Here is a 21,105-nt window from a genome sequence, read left to right as displayed (position 1 = left end):
CGCCTGGAGCCACTGAAGTCAAGCCAGCCGTCCCTTCAAAAAGAAAGCAAATCTGCGGCCGACACTGACGTCAATGCTCAGAGATTAAAATAATTCGATTAACCTCTCCTATAACACAACCACAGTAAAAGAATGACCAATTTATATAAATTTTGTTATATTGCAATTTTTTTGTGTCAGTGTATTTTATTATGGAAATTGCCCAGATCTTCAACGCAACAGGTGCGTGACTCAAGTGACACGTTGAGACTGCACCGAATACTTCTGTTTCCGGTCTCAATCGACTCGAACGCTTCAGCTTCCAGACGCAGCGGGCTGGCTAATGACAGCAGAGTTCAAAAAATTAATCACTTCAAAAACAATTTCACTTCGTTACATTTACTGAAAGCATTTGTTCTTTCGAACGAAATGTTTGCAAACGAAACAACACAAAATCAGGAGTCCTACTTAAAATTTGGGTATATTGCAACAGTGATCTCTCAGGCAACAAGTCCACTTCGAAACAGATTCTGCTCGACAGGCAGGATTATTTTGTCAGAGTTAAAAGGAGCTAAAGAACTGCAGTCTGGTTGCTTGGACACTGTTCTATGAACAGCTAGCCTCCTTAGCTGTGGACTTTTGTGGTGTAGTGTATTTTTAGCATTGCATCAGATAAAATCCGAGTGATGAGAATTAAGGTTTGACCTCAGAAAATAAAATAGACAGAGTCTCAGAGTATTTCTGCTTCAAAAGAATTCTAAGGCAACTTGAGACTTTTATAGTTAGCCCCCTTGTGGTTGACCCCCAAGGTTATTACCAGGGGTCCTGGTTATAGATCCGCATTTATTGGTTTATTGTACTCAGATATTCAATGCCCACAGACACCCCGGAGCCAGTAGTTGGGATACGCTCCACAGGTGAGGGGGGAGAAGGAAGGGTCCCTGGGAGAAACACGAAAGGTCGCCCTCAACTCCAGGTCCAGGGGTGGAAAATAATTTTTTCAGCAGAGACAAAGGTTGATGGGGGACTCTTTTCTGCTGTCTCTCCAACGCAATGGCTCATCTGACCAGTAGTTTACAGGTGTGACACCTCTCAATACAAAAAAAAATTGCCCCACCCGAAGACTCTGAGGTTGGTTCCTGGAAGCAATTTAGTGACACCTGGGGAAACATGTGCAGGTGGTTTGAGTTTGTAGCGTGTGACACTTTCAAACATTTATACCCTGTAAAATTTGGACTGGGGAGTGTTCTAATTTTTGGAATTAATTTTTGTGGGGAGTAGGAAGCCCCAATTCTGTCCAAATAAATAAATAAATCATGGACTTATGAAAACTGAAACCATCATCTATCAGCCAATCGCAGCGCTCACAGAGACAGACAGTAGACACACAATCACACCAAGGGCCAATTTACAGTCCCCAATTAATGCATATTTTGGGATGTAGGAGGAAACCAGCCTGCCGGGAGAAAACCCACGCAGGGACGGGGAGAACATGCAAACTCCACACAGGCAGGGATGGGATTTGAACCCCAATCCTCAGAACTGTGAAGGAAAACACGCTACAGCTCCACCACCGTGCCGCCTGCCCAAGAGTCACGTCTTGTATTCCATGATTTTTTTTTTTTTTTAAGTATCTGACTTTATTTCTTTTTTTGGGGGGTAGGGGGTTGTCTGCTGCCTCGCATTATTGTTCTGTTGTGTTTTTGGACTGCCTATATGTGTATCAACCTCTGCCTGGTTTAAAGGTTTGGAGTCTTTCATTTGGGTTCTACCCCCATTGCCCTGCTCGTGACAGGGTGTGTATGTGGCGGCACGCTGGGCAACTGCATGCTTAGACTAGTGTATGCCTCACAGTTCTGATGACCGGCGCTCGGGAGAGACTCATAAAATCTATTGATGGTCTGTATACAATATTTGTATCTATATCTTTCTGATTTACTGCATATTATGGGTGTGGAGTTTGCATGTTCTCCCCATGCCTGTTTAGTGGGTCTAAATGCGTTGTTTATTTTTTTGGACGATGAATGAGAAGACACACGTTGGCTGGTCTCAACCTGGTTTAATCCTTTCTCTGTATTATAAAGGATTCACATTCACGGATGTTCAAGTGATGAGGCTGAAATTTGAAATTGACAGTATTGTGTATAATGTGATTAGTGGTTATGCCCCACAGGTAGGATGTGACCTCAAGTTGAAAGACAAATTCTGGAAGGAACTAGACGAAGTAGTCCTGAGCATCCCAGAAAGAGAGTTGTGATTGGTGCAGATTTCAGTGGACATGTGGGCGAAGGAAACAGGGGCGATGAAGAAGTTGTGGGTAAGTACGGCATTCAGCAAAGGAAGTTTGAGGGGCAGATGGTGGTGGACTTCACAAAAAGGATGGAATTGGCAGTGGTGAACTCTTATTTCCAGAAGAGAGTGGAACATAGATTGACCTACAAGAGCTGAGGTAGAAGCACGTAGGTGGATTATATTTTGTGCAGACGGTGTCATCTGAAGGAGGTTACCGACTGTGAGGTTGTGGTGGGGGAGAGTGTAGCCCAACAGCATAGGATGTTGGTGTGTAGGATGACTCTGGTAGTGGGCAGGAAAACTAAGAAGGCAAAGGTAGAGCAGAGAAACAGGTGGTGGAAGTTGAGAAAGTAAAAATGTTGTGTGGCCTTCAGGAAAGAGGTGACATGGGCTCTATATGGACAGGAAGAGCTCCCAGAAGACTGGAATACTACTGCTAAGGTATTCAGAGAGGCAGGCAAGAGAGTACTTGGGGTGTCTTCTGGTAGGAAAGGGGAGAAGGAGACTTGGTGGTGGAACCCAAAAATACAAGAAGTCACCCAAGGACAGAGATTAGCGAAGAAGAAGTGGGACATGGAAAAGACTGAGGAGAGGCATAAAGAATACAGTGAGGTGTGCCGTAGGGCAAAGGTAGAGGTAGCGAAGGCTAAACAAGAGGCATATGACGACATGTACTTCAGGTTGGATACGAAAGAAGGAGAAAAGGAGCTCTACAGGTACACGTTAACACTTGGTCAACCATTCTATCATTAGGCTCTCTACCATCCACCCTTTTGTGTCGATGTCTTTTGGGAAGTTTTCTTTTGGCATAGTCATCATCTTAAAAATTACCATTGGTGGAAGCTTCAGTCCGGATGCAGTGCAGCCCAAAACACAGGTGAAATGCGTCTTTTCATGGCCGGTTGTTTTCAGTGTGACAGATGCTTCACCTTTCTTGTTGACGGTCCTGGGGAGGGGCAGGTCAAACGTCAGCGGTATCTCATCCATATTTATAATGTCGTCGGGTCCGATAGAATTCTCTGTTATCTTTGTTCGAATGAATTGTTGAAAATTTGCGACTTGTTCCTCGTAGCTGGACAGAGCGTTTTGCTTCATAAATCAAAGATACCACGACAGACCTCTTTTGAAATCATTAATTTTGTTTTCCGTGGCGATTGTTTTCATTTTCATTTTTATCTGCACAGCGGAAACACCTCGGGCGTCTGCTCTCCATTTGTTCACCCAGTCTTCGACAATATTCTCCAGTTTGGGCCACCTGGGTTTACAACCTCTAAGGGCTATTTTGTCTTTTTGCATTCCTGCAATTCTTCACTTTGCTGTTTCCAACCTCTCACCATTTATTCCTAGTTCACGAGCAGCTGTGTTGTAGGAATTTCTTCTTGTACTCTCCATGATAATGGTCTGTTTAAAATATCCGCAATGGGCGAAGTTATCTTAAACTTGTGTCTTCCTCAACACATATACTCCTCCATCTCACTTATCTTTTCTGCTCGAGCACCCCTTGTGGCCAAGAAAAATCCCAAAAATGGCCACATCATTGCATAAGCCGCTCGGTTGAACGGGTGTGAAAAAATAGTGGCTTGTACGCCGGAAACTACAGTAGTAACCTGCGAGGGGGAGAGGAGCCGGGCAGCAAGTCAATGGCACAGTTGTATGGTCTGTGAGGAGAAAGGAAATTGGCCTTGCACTTGGGAAATACTTCCTTCAGGTCATGGTAACAAGAGGGCACTGAAGACAAGTCTGGGTCATCATGTGAGTCCTCACAAGTCCTGAGATCCATGCTTTTGACCAGCTGTGACTTTAAAAGATTGACGTCCGAACCCAAGTCTATGAACGCAGTCACCCTGAGTGGCTGTCCTCCTGAATACAGGGTGACAAGAGGAATTGCTTGGTCTGGACTGTCCTGGATGAAGTTGAGATTCACAGTAGTCAGGGTTCAGGGTGAGGTACCAGCTGGTTTGACCGGGGGCGTAGACTGCCCGCAGTAGAAGCAGAGTCCCTCCTTCAGTCGATGTAGACTTACGTTCCTCAGGTGACAGACAGAGGCGGCCCAGCTGCCTGCAGTTCTCCGGCTCAGCAGACACACCTTGAGGAGCATTGATGTCCCTGGCACGATAAACCATATTCCTCCGCTAGGCGCTGTCCGGCTCCGAATTCATGAGTCTCTTGTCAATTTTTAAAATTAAAACAATGTGTGCGTCCAGGTCTGTTGGCAAGTCCAGTGGGATAATCTGGTGCTTTATCTTGGAGGACAGCCCTTGAAAGAATGCATATACAGTAGGAGCGCCCTGTTGTTCCACTGGTTTCAGCTGCAAGAATGCGGAAGTCAATGGCGTAGTCGGAAACCCTGTGCTTGCCTTGCCACAGGGTGATCAAAGAGTTCGCCACTTTGCGTTCAGGGGATGCAGACTGGAACACTTTTGCCATGGAATTCACGAAGGATGGCCACATCCGACATGTCCAGCTCCACTTGAGTGTCGCCCACGTTTCCGCGCGTCCCGTCAGGTGGGAAAAGACGAAAGCTGTCAGAGTGAAAAGCGGTTGCCTGTAGCTCAAAATGGAGCTCGCACTGCTGATGAATGGCTTGATATTACCAGAGTCTCCTGAGAACCACTCCAGATGGGAGAGCGGTGAGCAGACACCCGTATGTGTGCCAGGGACCACCAAGGGGACTGACTCATGGAGACGGAAGGATTCCGTGGCAGCTACCGGCGCCGGGCTGGCGTCATCCCTGCTGGGAAGTATTCAGGCAGGGAACTAAGCCAGGTAATTACTTGCCGCAACATGTTGCCCTGGTGCTCCAACTGGCAAGCAAACGTCTGGAAATGTTCTTCATGTTCGGCGAGATGCTATCCTTGATCCTGGACAGTGTGGCACACCGGGCCTGAGTCTGCTGGGTCCGTGTCGTGGCCAGATCGTTCTGTCATGGCCAGAACACGAGGCTGATGGTGAAGGTGGGAATGCTAAAACAGAGCAAAAAATAGAAAATGGTGAACAAAGATAAAGGAAAGAAAGAACTGTTATTGGATTGTTAAAGTGTCTGTTGAGAAGTGAGACAAGTTCTTATGGTGGTCATAGGAATGACAGATATTCAAAGTGATTTGGCAATCTTAAATTCAACCAAGCTGCTACAAGACCTTTATTTTCTTATTTTTCAGCTTTTTAAATTAAACATAATTAAGGGATACTGCTGTGTTCATGTGCGTGTGCAAAGGTATATCATAGTAATATAAAGTATCATACCAACTTCAACAAAGTGATGTTTAGAAACTCGAGATTTTTTGTTTCCATTACAACTGGTCCAAATGTATGTATATAAAATGAGTTTAAACTGCCCCTTCAATAAATTCCTTTTCCCACATCATCGATGCAATGAATTTGGTCTCCACTTGTGCCGTTTATGTTACATCAAGACGGCTTAACTTTTGTGATGGAAAAAAGAGCATTTTAAGTGCAATTAAAACTGATTGTTGTTCTAAATAACTGATTGATCGTGAACCCGTGTGTACCGACCTCCACCTGTTCTCTGACCGACCCCGTAAGCCTGACTCCTTTGACACTCCTGCCTGCTTTGATCGATCTCCCGTGTACCGACTCCTGCCTGCCCGCTGACCTGCTCTCTCCGCTCGACGTCCTGACTACCGCTGCTGCACCTGACTGACTGCCCGATCCCCGACCGTGGAACAATAAACGTTTTCCCCAAATTACCTCTGCGTCTCCCGTGTACTCCTGCATTTGGGTCCTACCTCCGTTCCGATGGGTTGTGACAATGACCTCTTTGAATATCTGTCTTATCTGTTGTAACAACCAAAGCACAACAAGTCTCAGGCAGTGAATATTCTGCTCTGGTTCAATGTCCCCCACACTGTCGAGCAGCTCTTTTTGACCGGCCATATGGCGCCATGAAAATAGTGATGTCATGTTCACAAGCTCTATACGATCACGGCTACTGAAGCCTGGCATGGTTGTCTCTCTGAATCTGTCGACATGGTGAAAACTTGCAGGATGCTGAGCCAGCACCAGTGAAACAATGTGAAAGGGTTGGTAGGCATTAAAGTGTCAATTAAATGTATCATCTCAACATTTTACTGCATATTCATCAACATTTGATATGGATTACCATTCCAACCGCTTTTATAATCAAATCTTGTATGTGATTAAAAGCGACGTTCAGGTACAATCATCCACCCATCCATTTTTTCCGCCTCTTATTCTCAAAAGGATTGCGGGGAGTGCTGGAGTCTATCCCAGCTGTCAACGGCCAGGAGACGGGGTACACCCTGAACTGGTTGCCAACCAATCGCAGGGCACATAGAGACAGACAACAGTCGCACTCACAATCACACTGAGGGCTAATTTTGAGTGTCCAATTGATATTGCATGTTTTGGGGATGTGGGAGGAAACCGGTGTGCCCAGAGAAAACCCACGCAGGCACTTCATTTACACACTCCTTTCATTCCCAGTTGAAGTGTTTTAATTTTTTTAGGGATAAATTGGTGAAAATTTATAAAGTAAAAACGAGATGACAATGACGATGAAAATGATGACGATGATGATGATGACTCTTCAATCAACCTACCATTGATGTTTTCATGGCATGGAAGGAAACCGGAGTGGCCGGAAAAAACCCACACAGAGAAAATACCAATTCTTTTTTGTCTGTGGTTCTGAGCCACTGGTGACCCCAGGAGAATATTGGCTTCCGTTGGCCAGGATAGGGATGTAGTTTTACTGGCATGTTAAATGTGCAATGCATTATGGGTTTATTATTCATACCGAAGTCTTGCGTCATTGTTAGGATTTGTGTCTGCTCTCACACTGAATGGAGTGGAAAAGTGTGCATGTGTTAAAATAAAAGTAGATCCGATTTTACACTACCGATAGTTTGTGTGAATTATTCCTCCAAAATTTATAAAATATAATCATGTTTTTTTGTGCCCTCAACGTGTGAGGTTTAACAGGTTATGGGCCCAGGAGGGAAGTCAGAGGCCGGTGGAACCGCTTCTCCTCTGGTGAAGATGAAAAGAACTGCCACCACTTGCTAGGCCTCAAGACTACTGAGAAAATGTCTCCTTGTAATCTATTCCTTTCACATATCTAGCCTTATATGTTTCCATCTCATCCATCAATTTTTTTCGCCACTTATTCCCACAACTATTGCAGGAGTGCTATTTATCGCAGATAGCATCAGACAAGACGCAGACTACACTGGGGACTGTTCGCCAGTCAGTCACAGGGAGCATAATTGACACCATCACTGAGCAGGAATCAATCCTTGCTTTGGTAACAATAATATTCATTCTCCAATATGGAGAACCCCTCTAGTCTTTTAAAGGCATACAGAGTTCTACATAAGAAGCATATTTCTATCTTATTTTTGTGATGTGATGGTGTTGTTAAGAACTGGATTAAGTCATTGAAAAACTAGATCCCAACGCACAACCTGAAATGTAAAGATAACCACTACATTGTGTGACTTGTTAGATGTCCTCCCACCAAAGGCTTTTGATATGCTTCCAATCAGACCATGTTTGTTCATGTCCTCTTAATGGACCTGATTTTTTAATTCTATAAATACTTCCAAGGACTAAACGCTGGTGCACTTTGGGTAGGATTGTTTGGATACAGTTGGCATATTGCTTTTTAAGGAATCCTTTTCTGGCCACCGAGTTAATTAAAAAAAAAAAAAAAACTAGTTTATCTACTAATCATAGTTTGAAGTGTCTGAAATATTTGTTTTTGAAGCATTGACGCATGATGTGTGATCTTTGTATACATTTTTGAGTGAGTCTTTTAAGGGTGATCAATTCCTACGAAGCTCGAAGCCTAATTTAGTAATAAGGAATTTTAGGATGAAGGATTAATTATAAAGCCAACTTGCCCTTCTTAGGTAACCACGTATTATCGATGGTATTATCCTGCAATTACCTTATTATAATAGTTGTTTTGCTCGTACCCAATCGAAGAAGAAGTCAAAAATAAGCATCCCAAGTTGCTCGAAGACTTCTCCCCGTGAGCTTGTCCGATGAATATCACTCCCTAGAGAAAGGTGTCTTTATGCAGCTAACAACGTCACACAGGTGCATCTGATTCGGGATAATAATGGAACAACATACAAATCAAGCCTAATCCTCAATAAAACCTCAGTTTAAATCGACGACGTAAATCACAGAGGAAGCTCAAAAACTCCAATGCAACACAGTAAAACTGTTCCGGGATATAGGGGATGCTGATTCCTGTTTTGCTCGGTCTAACAGTCGAATAGGACACACACACACCAAAAAAAAAAAAAACAAGATAATAAGACATGGACTGCCAAGTACTTCTTTGCAGACGTCAAAGGTTAAAGCTGTGTATTTAATTTGTGGTACACTACAACAGCTACCAGTGTAGTTTGCTGTTAAAGACTATAATTAGAAGCACGATAAATACAGAAATCTGTGATGAAGAGTGCAAATGGCAAAGCCAACCAGGATTATTTTTTTCACCAAACCTTGCACACCAAGACGTGCACAGAGTTACTCGAAAACTAGAGCATTTTGTGGCAGAGAGTTTATTTAGGAGTGCTTATTGGAACCTATTGCACAGATAAGCCTGGAAAAAAGAGAGCATTTGAGAACATGCCACTCTCCCGACACACTGTAACAAGACAGTTGAGGACATTGCTGGAAACTTGGAGCTTCCACTGAGGAACAGAGCAACCGAGTTGGAGTTGGATGAGAGCTGTGATGCACATGATCACTGCCCAGGTGCTCTTCTTTTTCATGGGATAACTGCAGACTTTCAAATCATGGAGCAGGTTGCTATACAATCAATGAAAGGGAACACCACTGGGACTTGTTTGACTTGTTTACAGAGGTAACTGCATTTCTCCACAAGTTGAAATGGGAAATGGGTAAAATGGGAAAAGCTGGCAGCTGTGACAATAGATGGTTGTCCAAACTGAAGAGAATACAGGATAAGGTGACAGATGTATTATGTTGGACGAGAAGTTAATATCACTCTATTTATGCATATTTCGGCTCCGATGAGGCTCTGTGGGATATTCAAACAAGTGATGGCATCCTACGTGTTTTCAAGTGGGCTTCCTTCCATCATTAAGTGTTTCACTGATGGCCCCACAACACTCTCGAGATGGTTCAGCAGTGAATCCCAGCGTCCCAGGTTTGCCCCCGAGGTGCCATCAATTCTCCTAAAGGCCCAATTGGGGTCTTTCCGCTTTATCCGCAGCCACTGGCTGGCCTTTTCAAACGCCTAGGAGAAATCTCTGACTGCCTGCTGATGGGCCTTCCCTCGGACTCTGAACTTTTTCAGGAGCCTGGATGTTGAAGAAATTATAAATCCTCTGCAGCCAACTTCCACCGGGCGTACCTTTGCTCTGAAGCCTTGCTGTTGCACTTCGGCTGCAAGTCCTGCATACCTCCGCCGCTTCCGCTCATACGCCTCCTTGACTGCCGCCTCCCAGGGCACTGTTTGCTCGATGATGTAGACGAGCTTGAGAGAGGCAGACCAAAGCACTAGATCTGGTCGTAGGGTGGTAGTTGCAATTTCAACTGGAAAGCAGAGCTTCTTGTCCAGGTCTGCCAGCAGTTTCCAGTCTCGTGCACTGCCCAGCTGTCCGCTGTCTGGTGGCTTGTTGGAGTGACCGGTTTGACTCTCCCCCTCCTGAACAAACAGCCTTGGTTTCCAGTTGGCTGACAAGGGTGGGAGGGTGCTCACCCTCATCCACTGGTTCTCCAGAACCCAAGCGAGACACTTCGGCATTTGATTATGCCGCCAGGTGTAACGGCCTTGAGTGGGGCTGGTCTTGCAACCAACCAGGATCTGCTTCAGTGTTGCAGGGCTTGGGCATAACAGGCACTAGGGATCTTTGGCATACCACTGGTTAAGGTTTGTGTGAGAAGGCAAGACGTCATATACAGCTCTAATGGTAAAGCTTGCCCTGAATGCCTCCATCTCCCAAAGCTCTTTCCAGGTGATCTTCCTTGGCTCCACTCCTTCCCAGGCCAACCATCGTCTTTGCTTGGACTGAAATAGCTTAGGCGTACCTTTGTGCTTCCTCTTCTCGACGTACCTCCTGGACCACCACCTTGCGCCCCTCAGCAGTATTGGCCTTGCTCCATACTGGTCTCTTGGCCCCAAGCCCTAGGCCACTTCTCCCCTCCTGCACTCGGCCAACGATGTCCTTGTGTCTGAGTACTGCCTTTCCCTGTTCAGTTGCACCCACCAGTGTCCACTTCCTCCCAGTGGCCAGGATGGTGACAGTCTGGGCTACCAGCAGATCGCTGGAATCCAGTGGCATCATTTCCAGTCTTACTTTGGCGCACTTGTACTCATCTGCCAGGCTGGAAATGGGCAGGTGTAGCATCCCTTTACCATAGAGCCCAATGCTGCTGAGGCACCTGGCAAAGCCAAGCCACTTTCTCACTAATGAGCTGATCAGTCTCTCCAGCTTTTCTACCTTTGAGAGTGGGATCTCATAGAGGGTGAATGACCAAAGGAGTCTAGGAAGAGCTTCAACTTCCCAGGAAGCAGGGTTCTGTCAATTCTTTCCAGGCCCCTGGGCACCTCCTTTCTGAGCTGCTCTACTTGCTCTTTAGCCTTAAGACGGGCATCGTACAAGCGGCCTAAGCTATTAACAGGCTTCTTGGAATTTGTTCTTCACCAATGTGAAACCGATGGTTTGACAGTACATTTGACAGACATGACAGTACCCCCCACCCCCACCCAAGGCGCGGCTCCCAGACGTGCCTAAACAAAAGATACACACACACAAAAATTCACATGTCCAGGGGCGGGTGGAAGGGGGTCCGGGGGAGGGCAAACCAGAGTCTGTCTGGTGGCCATCCAGGCCACCAACAGCGAGGTGTCCGGCTTGACAGGTCAGGAGGACGATCCGGACGCCAAGCACCAGGGTCCCTACGGGGTGATTCGGGTGGACGTCCTCGAGGAGGAACCCAACGGTGAAGCAGGAACCAGATAAAGGCATGCAACTGCTCCGGACAAAGCCCTCCCAAGATGCAGTTGCGAGACGACCGGGTATCGGTCGCCGCCGAGGTTCGATCAGCAGGTGGCCAAGGGCCGGTCGCCTCCAACGCTTCATCATGAGGCGGCCGGGGATCAGTTGCTGCCAAGGCTACGTCATGTAGTGGTTGGGAAAAATCAGGAGTGAGGAGGATGACGGAGAGAAGGACCAAAGCCATGACCGCCACGAGCATTATCATAGCCATCCCGAGGCCCTTCCAGTTCCGGGGTGGCCCATCTGAACTCCCCAGCTACTGTCGCTGTCGAGACAGGGGCGTGGGACGGCCGCGGACCGGTCGCCGGTGGGACTGGAATGAAGAGGACTATAGTCCCGTCGGCGTCTGCTGGACAGGAACGTGAGGATGCCAATGAGACGTCACCATCCTCTGTTGCTGTCGAGACAGGGGCGTGGAACGACCGCGTGCCAGTTGCCGTCGAAGCAGAAGCGTAGGACGGCCGCGGGCCGGTCGCCGACGAAGCAGGACTGGGGGGCGACCGCAGACTGGTCGCTGACTAAGCAGAAACGTGGCGCGGCCGTGGACCGGTTGCCGCCGGTACTCCTGGACACGGATGAAAGGCAGCTGCGGAGCCATCGCCACCTCTTGGACAGCAACGTGAGGCGGCGGTGGCGCCATTGCCACCTCCTGGACAGGAACGTGAGGATTGGAGAGCGGCTCCTGAAACCCCACAGGCGGCAGAGCGCTGCGTTGTTGCTCCTTCGGTGTACGCCCAGGTACTGCAACATGGGCGTGAGTCACCAGCGAGTCTGTTGCTCCCGCGACGTGGGGATAGTTCGGCTGATTCTCTAATCCAAACTGAACCTGGGGCGTGAGGACTGCCAGTTTGGCGCTCTGGCACTCTATTTCCGCCCGCATTTCGCGATAGAAGACCTCGTGATTCTCGGGTCGCTGCACCTCGGGATTTACGGACCCCTCCTCCCTCTGAGCTGAAAGTTACACTACCAGCTCCGGATCTGCTGGTTTGGCCGTTGCCGGTGGGGAGTGGCTGGACGAGGACGGTGTCTTTGTCGCCGCGCAGCGGGAGGCACAAGGGAGCACCCGGCCTGGGCGTCTCCTCTGGCCGCCACGCGAAGGACCGGGTATATGGCCATGCAGGTTCCCAAAAAAGGATTGGAGGACGAGGACTTGGACCTACCAGGCGAAGACACTTGGGGAGGTGAAGCAAACTGACTGGAGCTAAAGATCGGGAGAGGAAATTCATAGTCAAAATCTGAAGTCAGGCAGCTGGTCATATAAATCAAGGTCTTCCTCATAGTCCGAAAAATCTGAGTCCAAAAGAATATGAGGCGCTAAGCGGGTCGTGGTCGGGGCGTATTCATGGGACACAGGCGGTGCGTGTGACACAGAAGAAGGAGACAACATCATGGAGCCTACCCGAATAGGACAGGCTTGGTTCTTCGGCAGTTGGTTTATCTTGCGTCGGTCCCGGCGACCCCGGGTACTTCATGCTGGGTCCAGGTTTGGCCAGATCGTTGTGTCACGACCATCAGAACGGAGGGAGAACCCAAATGCAGGATTCGGTAGACGTAAAGGTAGTTCGGGAAAAGTGTTTATTTGATCCAAAGGCGGGGATCAGGCAGACAGTCAAGTGGGGCAGTGGTAATCGGGATGCCGGTAGGAGAGAGCAGGTCCGTGGGCAGGCAGGGGTCGGTACACGGAAGATCGATCAGAGAAGGCGGGAGTATCAAAGACGTCAGGCTAATGGGGGTCGGTCGGAGGACAGGCGGAGGTCAGTACACCTGGGTTGACGATCAAGAATACGGGAGTGCAGGAACGGGGCATGAGTTGCGACGATCTGGCCAAGACCAGTTGTCCCCTGGGTTCTATAAATACCGGGGTGAATCGCGAGGATGAGGCACAGGTGTGTGCCTCCTAATCAGCGCCGGTGTGATGGGACCCGCCCAGCCATGGCCATGACAATACCCAATACGTCCTTCAGCTGTTCAGGACCTATTCAAGTCTGGCCATGCCTTGATTTAGGTCCTTGGCAAAAATTGTCTGAATCACATTTCACACTTTATTACTAAGGCATAGTGACAAAATTATTAACCTCATTAAAAAAAAAAAAATTCCAATGTTTTTCTTAGGTAACTGAAACATATTAATTGAATACCACTACAATTTAGAAACATTTCTGGATCTTAACTTATAATTGTGTGTACGCGTGTTTACATGCGAATACCTCCAAATCAGTCGCCGATTGGCAAAGTTTGTGCTTTTGAAGTCAAAATACAGTGGTAGCTCTACTTCTGAAATTAATCGGTTCCGGAAGTAATTCCGTAATGCGGATTTTTCATAAGTAGAACCACATTTTAGATGTAAATAGCCTAATCCGTTCCAAACCCCCCAAAACGCACCAAAAATAAGCAAAGTAGATATTGTAAAGAATAATAAATGTGTTCATTTACCTTTGCCGTTGGGTGACTATGCGAGGAGAAGGGTGCGTGACAAGCAAATGGCACCGTGGGGGGTGGAGAAGGGGGCACACATTTGAAAGGGTTAGAGTTAAAAGTTGTACTTTTCCAGCGTGTGCTAGTGTGACTCGGTGACAGTCAAGTGTACAAGGGAAATGAAAAGCATCATGGGTAAAGATTGATTTCCCTCCCAGCCGATGGGATACAAGGTAGGAGCTTCAGTGGTAGCCAATGGGAGAGCAGCTCTCTCGCGCCACACAAACTACGATACAGTATGTTTACATTGGGTGGAATTTGGGGGCTGCAAATACAGTGCCTATTAGTTCCTTTGGTGTCTTGAATTTTCCTTTGTAACTAGAGACAATTTTTTTCAAGGAGGTGTTTTGTCACCTAAATTTTTCATGAATAGAGCTGTTCAGAAGTAGCGGTACCACTGTATTAAAATTAGAATCCATTTACTAAACATGTGAGAGCTATGAACCAACCTGCTTTGCATTGCAAAATTTGAGGAAGCAGAGTAGTTGTGGCTCCTTCTCCTCTTTAAGTCCACAAAGTTCCTCCTCATACTCTGCTGTACATCTTGCACACTTTTTCACACGCTGATCAAGACTTTACGATGTAAATTGGAGGGATGGCAAAAGCAAGTGAAAGTCAGACGTGTTGGATTATAACATTAAATTATGGAATGTTAAAATGTTAAAGGCGGCATGGTGGCCTCACAGTTCTGAGGACCCGGGTTCAATCCTGGCAACACCTGTGTAGAATGTGCATGTTCTCCCGTGGCTGCGTGGGTTTTCTCCTGGAACTCCTGTTTCCTCCCACATTCTAAAAACATGCAACATTAATTGGACATTCTAAATTCCCCCAAGATGTGATTGTGAATGTGGCTGTTTGTCTTTAAGTGCCCTGCGATTGGCTGGCAACTAGCTCAGGGTGTACCCCGCCTCCTGGCCGTTGACAGCTGAGATAGGCTCCAGTACTCTCCGCGACCCTCGTGAGGATAAGCCGCAAAGAAAATGGATGGATGGATAAAATGTCAACATTGTCAAGGAATGGGAATTTATTATTGTTTGTAAAGATGAGCCGCAACGCAAGCAGGATGAAAGAAGAAGGTATTAAATTGGGTTGTGAGGAGTGAGATAGTTTTAATTAAATTTTAATTAAATTTTAATATTGCTTCTACTAGTTAATAACACCTTCACATGCTTTATTGTTCCATAATCTGATTACTAGCTGTTTTCCCGCCATGTGGTACATCCGGTTTATTGATAAAGAGTTGTTTTCCTCATCTTCTGTATAAGAGAATAGATTTTTTGCTCTGGGTTTGGGTAACAGGTGACAACTTGTGAGACTTATGTACCTTTTCACCTCTTTGCAAATACTTATTTTTCCTTGTAATAAAAACCCACAAAGACGAGATTGCTTCATTATTCTGTCAGAAAGAGATTTGTCAAACCCGTTGGTGTCAGAAGTAGGATTCTAGGATTGGTCATCCAGGCAAACGAATCAAGGACAAGAGGGGTTGCTGGGGCTCTGGAAATCCCTTCATAAAACTGGTATCACAAAGTAGTACAGATGTGTCATTTGAAATGTATGAGAGGTTGTATTGATGAGGTACATTGGAGATGAGCTCAGGTTTATGTGGGTTCCAACACATCAAGTAATAAATGGGATTAAAAAAGAGGTTTTATTTTGCAAAACAAGCACTGAAATGAGACAAATGCTTGGAATATCCGATGGGATGAGTGAGGTCTCAAATAGTGTTAAAAACAAAACAGAACCTCAAAAACTTTGGAAATGAGGTCATAAAAATGCCATTTCTATAAATTACAGAAGACGCTGGGAGGAATGAATGCGGTGGGTAGAAACAAAAGGGAACAAACAGTTATAACAAGATTAAAACATAGAGGATTTAATGGGACAATGCATTTGATTGGGAAACAACTGTAAAGGTTTATGTGACTGTGGCATTAAGAGTGCTGAACATATTTGTTATTGTCAAAGGATTTAGCTAGAGGGGGGATAAGAGATGAGGGGTTTCAGTGATTATTGTAACAATGCATTGTTCACATAAGAAATGTGTGTGTATATATATATATATATATATATATATATATATATATATATACGAACACACACACACACGTATATACATACACTGCAGTCCTGCAGTTCTCTTTTAACAATGATTCTCATGAACGGGAGCCACCACGTGCTCAGTCTCCTCGACTCCCACGTGGCACAGGCCATGCATGGACTTCACTTATCAGTTGCTTCAATTGTTTTTGCGGCGGGATACACTTACCATCTTTCGTCCACACACCGTCTTCATTCTTCGTTCCCCCCTTCGACTTCCATGCACTCTTTTCCTCTGGGCTGGCCTGCTGCTGCCACTCCCTAACTGTGGCCATGCTCACCTCCTCTCTGGCTTTCAGTTCCTCTTTACTGATTGTCATTTGTAAGGTTGGGAGATCTTTTGCAGCTTTGTTTGCGGCTGCATTTCCCTGTGTGATGATATCGGTGCCTTTGGAATGCCCTTGGCATTTAATAACAGCTACAGCCTTAAGTAACATGAGTGCGTCCCTGAGTGCCAAAATGTCTTGTTGATGTTTTGTTGGAACCCCCATTTCAGTGAGAAAATCGTTCTTTTGCCATTCTGCAAGCGCAGTGTGGATTACCACATGGACATAGGCGGAGTCAGTGTAAATGTTTGCTGTAACTCCTTGGGCTATGGCTAATCCAGTTTTGACAGCTACTATTTCGGCTCTTTGTGCTGATTCGATGCTGGTTAATTTTTTGGCCACAAGCGTTGCGAATGTGTCTCCCGTCCACTGATTTACTGCGAATCCTGAGTGAGGTTTTCTGGGCGTTTGAAGCAACACCCATCTGTGAACAAAGACATTTCTGGGTCGCTTACTGCTGTGTCATACAAATCACTTCTGAGTGTATTTTCTTCCACAACCCGTTGTGTGCAACAGTGTGGTTCTCCTTCTATCAAACCGTCAGCCATATTGATACCTTCTCATGTGTGGAAAAAATGTTTGGTTGTGTCAATGCCGCCTCAATATGTCTTTGTCCTCCTCCTGTCATTGGAAATGCTTGGCTCGTAAAATATTGAACTGTGCTGTGTGACGTTCGGATGGTCAATGGGTGATGCAAAACTATGTGATGTTTTTTTTGTACCAGTCGGACCAGGGCGGATGCGAATGCTGCGCGTACTGGATGTCTTTGCTTTAAAGTGGGGTGGAGGCTTATTAGCAAACATTTCATTCACCTCCTCCCCCTTTCTGGAAAAGAACAGCAGTAACGCTGCTGGCTTTTTCGGACGCATCCAGGTAAAACAGTTTGGAATAGTTAGGGATAGCTAGCGCAGCTGCAGAGGACAGTTGCAGTTTTAAAGCAATAAATGAGTCTTCTGCTACCGGTGTCCAATGGAGAGGGTTGGTCAAGTTTCTCATCCCATTCATTGACAAGTGCCCGCATTGAGTCCGTTAACTCTGTGAAATCAGACACATGGTGTTGTCAGTAATGGCGCAAGAAGGCAAACATTAGTTTGATGTTCGTAGGCTGCGGATGGTGTAGAATGTTGTCCTTGTGAGAAGGAGATAGGGCCGTACCTTGTCGTGAAATAAGGCGGCCCAAGAATGAAACTTGAGGGCGGGCAAGCTTGCTTTTTGAACACTTCAAGCAAACGATTGCCAAATGAGCCAAAACTGAGGGGGTGGCGTCAATGCCTGTTATTTTAGAAGGAGCAGCAAGCAAAATGTCATCAACATATTGTACCAGCAGTACTGCGTCCGGACCTGCAAAGGAGCCAACAGTTGTTTCAAATACGCATTATAACTTCCTTTTCCAACATACTTGAGACCTTTTTCAATGACTTTCTTACTCTCCTCCCTCAAACAGACAACATTTTTTTTTCTTACAAACACTCAAGTTTCTCCTTTTTTACCACACAACACTTTTCCACTTCTTTCATCAACATGACCAATGACGCTGCAGACGTCAAGGTCGGAAACCAGCGATCCATACAAAATTCCTCGATCCACTCATACAACTCTTTTTTTTCTTACTTTTTCTCTCACGCTCAGGAAGGCCTTCCACACATACTTTGCATGCATTTTTTACTTGGTCATCAAGTGGAATTTTCTGATCGTCATCTGGGATGGCGCGTAAATCAAACCACTTTTTCTCTGTCAAATTCCCCGTTCATTTTGCAATTTCAGTGATCAATTGGTTGCGTAGAGTTTATTACGTTAATTTTCGTACTATTATATTTATTTACATGAATTATTTATTATTTTATTATTTATATCTTATTTATATTATTATTGTATCGTGGATCCAAATCTTTTTAGAAAACACCGGTACTCGAGGTTGCGTGTTTTTCTTTACTTCACACCGCAATGTGAGAAATTTTAAGACATCTAAGATTCTTCTGAAGAATGATGTTACCTCTTACAACGCAAAATTAGGATTTACTGTTTCTAGGATTCTCTAATAAAACGAAACCACCTCTATTTGCAGTATAATGTATACGGTGTGATTTGTCTCTGTCCCTGACAGGTTACTGTTTCTCATTTCTCTCTGTCTTCAACAGGTTACTAGTTCTCGTTCCTCTCTCTGCCCCCGACAGTCTACTCCACACACATTAAGTAGTTGTTGGTTCGAGGATATTGTGGTATTACAGATTCTGTAAGGGAATGATACCGCCTCTTAACACAAATCAGGACTTATTGATTCTAAAACTCACAAGAAGAGCGAATCCGCCTTCTCTTTGTGCTAATTACAACACTTAATGGATTGGTTATTTCTCTGTTTCTCTTTGTCACCACGATTACTTGCACACTTTTATCCTCTTTACTTTCTGGCCATAACATCACATTTTACAGCCTCTTTTTCAATTTCAAACAATAGGAAGTGAAACCTTACCACACACTGGCCGACGGACAGAAATTAGATTGAGAAGATAAATGTCTTCTTGTCTTGTCAGTTATGGCCACAGAATCTCTGCCTGTCGGTCCATTGGATGGTCCCAAATCACGTCAGGGTCACCAATTGTTTGAAGGACGGCGTTTTGGGGTCCTTCTGTGTGTTCATCCAATTCCAGGTTCAGTCACCAGAGGCGTGAAATGTGACAAACACTTGGAAGTTTAATGAACATAGCCCTCTTTGACACAAAATTTGAAACAGGCATGGCTGTGGTCCGACACCGAGTGTGTGTGTGTGTGTGTGTGTGTGTGTGTGTGTGTGTGTGTAACAGCAGAACAAAGCTTACGTATGCAATGTTGGAACGCTGCCGATAGTGGACAAGTCTCAAAACAGGATCTAACTGACTTGACTAGACACCTCCGTTGTGGCTAGTCACTCAAGGTAGGTGCTTGCTAAAAAACAACTCCGTTTTGGCTAGTCACACAAGGTCGGAGCCTGCTGGAAAAACAACTTCATTTAAGGCAGTTCCTGGAACCCTGAATTAGTGCAGGTTGCTGTCCTACATAACCTTTTCAATATATATGTATATATGTTTATTTTGCTTGTTTTGGTCCCTAGTGATATAAGTATGTACAGGCCAACCCTGATCCACACTCGCGCATTTAAGCAAATGCCACCACTGAAAAATCTGAAAATGGTCCTTTTTATATATAAAACTAATTCTATTCAATTATTTCTCTACCAAAGGATCACGGTTTCGGTCACGAATTTCCAGAGGATATCGTTTGAGGAGATCACACATAACAAAGCTGACAGAAAGAAAATCGAGTTCTGGTCCGCTTATTAGCAAGGATAAGAGAACATGAGAAGCTCTAACATTCACTGAAACGATTTCAACCAGACAAGATAATTAAACAAACTATGTATTAGTTCGGAAAAATTTTGACAGACTTACTGCGACGAGGATTCAGCAAGTTTGATACAGATTCAGGGAAATGTGGTAAACTGCGTGTGGTTACAAAGAAACGTAAATAATCTTGTTGTGTTTTTTTCTTTTTTTTTCCCTTCTTCTTCTTCTTCTTCCTGACAAAGCTACTTTACGGTGCATTACCACTATCTACTGGGCTGGAGTGTGCACTTGCAATTCTCTTCAGCATATTTGGAAAAATCTTCTTCCCCCCGTTCGGCTGTGGACACATCCCACACCGAGTGACCCAGGGAAGTCGGCCCCACTGAGGCAAGGTCCAAAAAACAAACAAACCATGAAACAAGGTCATATTTCAACACCGGTTTCCTCCCACATTCCAAAAACATGCAATATTAATTGGACACTCTAAATGGCCCCTAAGTGTGATTGTGAGTGCGACTGTTGTCTGTCTCCATGTGCCCAGCGATTAGCTGGAAACCACTTCAGGGTGTACCCTGCCTTCTGCCCGTTGACAGCTGAAATAGGCTCCAGCACTCCCGAGACCCTCGTGAGGATAGTCGGCACTGAAAATGGATGGAGGTACAGGTGACAAGGCTGCTGCCAGGAGCCAACGGCATGACCACGCCCCCGAGAGACCCTTTCAAAAAACAAAAAAAAAAAAAAAAATATATATATATATATATATATATATATATATATATATAATGGAAACAATTATTTCAAAATTTAATTTAAAAGTTAAATTCTCTACATAATAGTATCAGGGTCCACAATTTATTTAATATTGCAATATAATTTGGGTTTCCAATGGATAGATTTCACATGACGTCACCTCAGTCCTTAGTCCAATCGGATAAATTGACGATAGAAAAAAACTTCATGTTTCACCTATCGCCTGTATTCTCTGACCTCTATAACGCACAAGACCGCGTAATTGGAAACCTGTCCATACCCCATGAAAATTAAAAATTCCAAAGATCAGAACACTACCCTGTCCAAATTTTGCAGGGCATAAATGTTTGAAAATGTTACACACACACTAATTATCTACTGAACTCACACCACCTGCACAGGTTTCACCATGTAGGTGTCATGTAATTGCTTCAGTTTGGTTCAACTGTCTCAGTTGGGCTCAAGTTGGGGAAGACTGCAGACTTGACAACAGCTCAGAAGTCCACAATTAGTCCCGACACCTTCCAGCTGGGGCACCGAGATGTGCAGGATGGGCGCGGTACTTGATATTGTGTTGTTTCCTTTGCGAACATTTCTTTCAAAAGACACAGTGTTCGCGTCAATGGCGTAGAACAGTGATTTTCAACCACTGTACCCCGGCACACTAGTGTGCCGTGAGAGATCGTCAGGTGTGCCGTGAGAAATGATCCAACATCACTTTTTTTTCAAATAACATTTATTAATAATGTTCTGCAAATATTATGTCATTGTCCAGTGTCCGTGCTGTAAAGGCTGGCAGAGTAATGGAATATTTGTCCGTGTGGCAACACGTAGCTGATTGCC

At 45.3% G+C, this 21,105-nt stretch overlaps 1 long non-coding RNA gene across 1 annotated transcript; it reads right to left on the bottom strand.

The window, feature by feature from the left end:
* Positions 1-1,145: 1,145 nt before the first annotated feature.
* On the bottom strand, positions 1,146-19,727 carry LOC133493652 (uncharacterized). Its single transcript, XR_009793082.1, has 6 exons — positions 19,618-19,727; positions 17,348-17,533; positions 16,036-17,227; positions 14,451-14,555; positions 14,216-14,339; positions 1,146-5,234 (listed from the first exon to the last, which is right to left on the bottom strand). It is a non-coding gene; the product is annotated as an uncharacterized LOC133493652 (long non-coding RNA).
* Between the last annotated feature and the right edge of the window lie 1,378 nt (positions 19,728-21,105).

Source organism: Syngnathoides biaculeatus, chromosome 20 (genome assembly GCF_019802595.1).
Source record: "Syngnathoides biaculeatus isolate LvHL_M chromosome 20, ASM1980259v1, whole genome shotgun sequence".
Taxonomy (NCBI): domain Eukaryota; kingdom Metazoa; phylum Chordata; class Actinopteri; order Syngnathiformes; family Syngnathidae; genus Syngnathoides; species Syngnathoides biaculeatus.
The sequence above is the reverse complement of the archived record's forward strand: the minus strand, read 5'-3'. Positions and strand labels throughout refer to the sequence as shown.